At 38.0% G+C, this 5,065-nt stretch overlaps 4 non-coding genes across 4 annotated transcripts; all 4 read left to right on the top strand.

Moving 5' to 3' along the window:
* The first annotated feature begins 440 nt into the window (after positions 1–440).
* Trnak-uuu (transfer RNA lysine (anticodon UUU)) lies at positions 441–514 on the top strand. Its single transcript has one exon. It is a non-coding gene; the product is annotated as a tRNA-Lys (tRNA).
* Positions 515–1,860: 1,346 nt separating this feature from the next.
* On the top strand, positions 1,861–1,933 carry Trnak-uuu (transfer RNA lysine (anticodon UUU)). The gene has a single exon. It is a non-coding gene; the product is annotated as a tRNA-Lys (tRNA).
* Positions 1,934–2,584: 651 nt separating this feature from the next.
* Positions 2,585–2,657, top strand: Trnak-uuu (transfer RNA lysine (anticodon UUU)). Its single transcript has one exon. It is a non-coding gene; the product is annotated as a tRNA-Lys (tRNA).
* A 1,828-nt stretch (positions 2,658–4,485) lies between these two features.
* On the top strand, positions 4,486–4,551 carry Trnak-uuu (transfer RNA lysine (anticodon UUU)). The gene has a single exon. It is a non-coding gene; the product is annotated as a tRNA-Lys (tRNA).
* The last annotated feature ends 514 nt before the right edge of the window (positions 4,552–5,065 follow it).

Here is a 5,065-nt window from a genome sequence, read left to right as displayed (position 1 = left end):
TCGAGAAAAATCGTCTCGGGGGTTAAATACTTTTTAATTCTTGAACTAAAATTACCAATCAATTTGTGCGAATGACGAAGTCGCATGACGCCGTGCAAAGAAAAAAAATAATGAAATTTTAGAATTCAAATTTGGAATTGTTTCGTGCCACGGTTAATCTTTAATTTGACTAATTCACTTTCTTTTGTTTAACATAACATAACAATCATCTACTTAAATAGTTTGTCAAATAAGTACGTACCTAAATATGTAATAAAACTTATCTAGGTAGGTATTTATAATTAAATTTATCATTGTTTATTTTACTTTATTAATTGACTAGAATTACTTATATTATTTATACAACTGGTTTTAATTATTATTTTACTCATTATTTAATCAACTGCAATGAAATTGACTACGATGAGTATTGCCAGCGAATTTAGATTTCTTCAGTATAAGCCCTGGAAAGCTCAGTCGGTAGAGCATTGGACTTTTAATCCAAGGGTCCAGGGTTCAAGTCCCTGTCCGGGCGGCTTAACTTTTGTCTAAAAATGTTTTTTTTTATCCCAAGCTCACATATCACCTCTTTAGGGGCTTTCTGTCACGGCTGGAAATTATGAAATTATATATATATTTTTTACCTTCAATAATTGCGGACAGAAAGGCTATAAATTCTTACAATTGGTTGTATGGGATACGTTCATTGTAGCTAAGGGTTATGGTTACAATGAGATCTGTTATGTTTGACGCGCATCTATGGTCTATATCTATCTATATCAGCCTAAATTCATATCCAATTTTGGACGAGGCCTCTTCCATGTTTTTCCACTTCCGACGATCTTGGGCCATATCTTGCGTGCCGTACGATGTCTTCCTTCCGTCTCATTGGTGGTCTTCCTCTCGGTCTTATGAATGCTCGTGGGCGCCACTCCAACAATCTCCGGGTCCATCAGAGATTATTAGTGACTACCCCGCCAGGAGCTCGGTGGCGCAGCGGTAAACGTGCTCGGTCTTCGATTGTTGAAGTTAAGCAACTTTCGCAAAAGCCGGTCATAGGATGGGTGACCACAAAAAAAAAAAGTTTTCATCTCGAGCTCCTCCGTGCTTCGGAAGGCACGTTAAGCCGTTGGTCCCGGCTGCATTAGCAGTCGTTAATAACCATCAATCCGCACTGGGCCCGCGTGATGGTTTAAGGCCCGATCTCCCTATCCATCCATAGGGAAGGCCCGTGCCCCAGCAGTGGGGACGTTAATGGACTGATGATGATGATCCCAACGGGAAATAGGCGCGATCTTATGTATGTAATTAACCCCATTAAAACTTTATAAGTAATTATTACAACGGCGATCGTCAGCTTTTTTAAATTTCTTAGTTCCAAATCAATTGCTTCTATGCTGTTCTGGGAGCAAATAAAAAACATAGAACACGTTCAGCTGCTTGTCTTCCCGGGCATGTCGTAAAAACCGACAGAGGGATTGCGTCCTCTAACATAATGGACTAATGTTATGGGCGATAGGCTGATCCCTTATCACCATAAGGTTCATCATATCCATCTTAGGACTTCGTATCAACAGTGGCTGCAAGTTGTCTTTGATTCTTTGATTACTTGTGGCTCTGCTCACCCCATTTGGGATTACGGGCGTGAGTTTATGTATGTATGTATGTGTAGTTCCAAATCTTAAGACCTCTTATGACATTTCTTCTAACAGTTCGAAATTGCTTTTAAACAATTGAAATACCTATTTGTACAATTTTATTTCTATCTTCTTATATTATTGATTTATTGGCAATTATAGTATCAAGTGTTGAGAAGGTTCAGTGACTCTTATATTAATAATATATATTATATGTTTCAGTATTATGGCTGTGTATGTGTGAGCCCGGATAGCTCAGTCGGTAGAGCATTGGACTTTTAATCCAAGGGTCCAGGGTTCAAGTCCCTGTCCGGGCGTTTTCTTTTTAAACGCAAGTGTCATAATGATTTTTTTGTTGTTATGGTTTCCCCGAAGGGCAAGGCAAACTTAAATAGTGCCCATAAAGGCATGTCTTATGTATTTTTTTTCTTGAAGATGATTAATGAAATGATGAAAGGTGATGACGATGAATGATGAAACTTAAGCCCCCACCCTCGGAGGAGACTCCTACTCCGAACCCCAAACGAATTAACTCAAAAGTCCGCATAAACTTTCGAGTTATGAAGCGGCTTGTTGGCACGAAGCGAAAATAGATAGGTACACTTTGTTTATTGAATATTCCGATATAATAACATTATCGCGAATGTTTTCAGACTAACTTAATGCGATCATTACCCACAAAACACCACTTCGCAGTAATTATTTAAATTATTCAATGAAGAAAGCAACCGTCCCGTTTCCGTTCCCGCCAAAAAGTCCTCGGGAAACCAAGATGTGTCATAATGAGTAGGTAAAGTATTTATTTTGACAACACTATGGTACTGACTAACTTTTTAATCTCTTATATAAAATGTCATTTAAAAGCATTTTCACGTTTTTTTTTATTAGTAATTCAATTGATTGTATAACCGTTCTCAGATCATATTTTCTTAAACATATGTTTGTTGATTTTAGCTGTGGACGTATGAGCCCGGATAGCTCAGTCGGTAGAGCATTGGACTTTTAATCCAAGGGTCCAGGGTTCAAGTCCCTGTTCGGGCGGCAATATATTTTGTATCGTAGTGAAGAAGTGTTATCTTCAAATTTCATATTTTAACATAATTAAGTACTTTGATAGTGGAGAGGCTGTTTGCTTTTCCTTTTTTTTTGGAAATATAATTTTCGTAGTGATATATTTGCGGATTTTTTCTATTTAACTACGGGAAAATACGTCAACACGTAAAGATAGTGATTTATATTCTCTTTGGCAACACTTGACAAAAAGTATATTATGTTATTTTATTTTTTGATTATGAAATTCGAAAAAAGAAGTCTGTATAATATTTTTTATCTGCGTACTACGTTATGTCACCAAAAAACACCCGAATTAAAAAAGTATTTTAGCAAAGAAAATGTACTGAAGACTAGGCAGCATAGACTTACGATCTTAGCCTGTCCCTTAAATGGGCAAAAGGAAAAAATATTATATACTTTTAGATTGCAAACTTGCAACTTTTAAAACTGAAGATTTGATTCATCAAAAACTTAAAATACTGTCAAAGGAAATTTTTATAAATTAACCTTTGCTCTTTTATAGTTAAGGTAGATAATAAGTCGGTCGTGGGCGTTACAGCATCCGGGGTGTTGTCTCCAGTGCACGCAGCTGTTCAAATGGATTTCATGAAAAACGTGCCGGATATAATACTAATTAATTTACCTACCTACTTTCCTGTTCCACTTAAGCATAGAAGAAATAAAAGAACGGTAATTCTCCGCCCTGCACCAATCCATATCGCCTACCTCACCCCCTCTGGGTCTTATATATGGCCGTAAGCCACTAAGGAGTAAAGGGGAGCGCGCGAAGGCTGTCTCGCTCACACTTGGGCCGGGGTTCCACTGACACGGAGCTGTGCGGAGATGTGCAGTAATCGACCAATCACCGTGAGAGAGAGTGACAGAGCGTCTTCGTTTTTCGCTTTCTCGAACGCTGTGATTGGTCAAACAGCAGCTTTACGCGTTAAGCGAGACATGGTAAGAATGAAATTTTGTATGAAATCTTGGGGTATTTTCTTCCCTTATCATCCTAGACGTGTCGCAGACAAAGTCGAAGACAGACTGAGTGTATTTTCTAACATCTTGTATTTGTAGTCTATAATACAAGTAATCTTCTCTCGTGTGGTTTGAGGTATCAATAACACGCATTCCAGCCGGGTATGACCAATAAACGATACGAATGCTATATACTTAGATGGACGTCAAACGGCTATTGGTCGAAGCGCTCAATGTAATAAGCGCCGCGAGCGGCGCGGTTGTCATGCAGACCCGGAAGTACAGACATGGTGTCAAAATATGATACAATTAAGAGGCATGGTGTCATCGGTAAATGAACCTGATAGTTTCTGCGGGCTTAGCACCGTAAGCTAAGCGCGCTACTCTTTTTCGCCTCGACATACATCACCCGTCACTCTCTCACAGTACTGCACAGAAAGAGACAGATGATCTATGTCGCGGCGAGAAAGAGTCGCGTGCTTATGGTGCTAAGCCCGCTGATGTATCTAAACACGCATTGTATCTACTCTGCTTTAGCAGGTTTTATAAATGGTAACATTGCCTACTTATTTCTTAAATTTAATGCATCGCCTTTGTTATAAATGATAACAAATATAACCATTTAATAAAAATTACTCCCTAAGATTTTTTTCATCTTCATAATGTCCTTAGTTTCTCCTCTTAGTAATTTAGCTACATACCTACATTATTTAGTAACCGCTTATCAATAAAATTATTTATGAGCACAAGTGTTTTGCAAAGTAGGTTATTACGAATTCTCAGCTAATCGTTTGTTTGTGAGTTCGTACGAGGTTGTTTGTTTTTTGTCATGCGTATACGAGCCCGGATAGCTCAGTCGGTAGAGCATTGGACTTTTAATCCAAGGGTTCAAGTCCTTGTCCGGGCGACTCACATTTTGTTTTGTGTAAAAGTAACTTATACGTACACGTACAGTCATGAGCAATATAATGTACCCACTTTAGGACTCTGTCGCACTAACATATTTGACATTTAGTGAGACTTACAGTTCAATTTGTCAAAAAAGTTAATGTGACATGGTACCAAAGTGTATACATATTAATGCTCGTGACCGTACGTACAGGGTGTTAGTGACATCGTAACGGAAATTTTGATGGGTGATTCAAACCATGATTCTGAGTTAATATCAAGCGGAATTTTCCTGAAAAATACGGTACTGAAAATAATTATAAAAAAGACATGAAACTTTCCGAGAGGAAATTTGATTTTAAATTTTATTCTATTATTATTTGCGTGTTATAATTTAAATAATTAAAAATGTAGACCAAATGATAATTGCTGACCAACCAAACTGTATGATATATTCCGCCTAAGGCCCCTGACATGGCTCATGTAACGACTAAGTAATTAGCAGCCGAGACTTACTCCTTAACGTGCCCTCC

The sequence above is a fragment of the Pectinophora gossypiella genome, chromosome 2, assembly GCF_024362695.1.
Source record: "Pectinophora gossypiella chromosome 2, ilPecGoss1.1, whole genome shotgun sequence".
NCBI lineage: Eukaryota > Metazoa > Arthropoda > Insecta > Lepidoptera > Gelechiidae > Pectinophora > Pectinophora gossypiella.
Note: the sequence above shows the minus strand (reverse complement) of the source record. Positions and strands in the feature narration are given on the sequence as shown.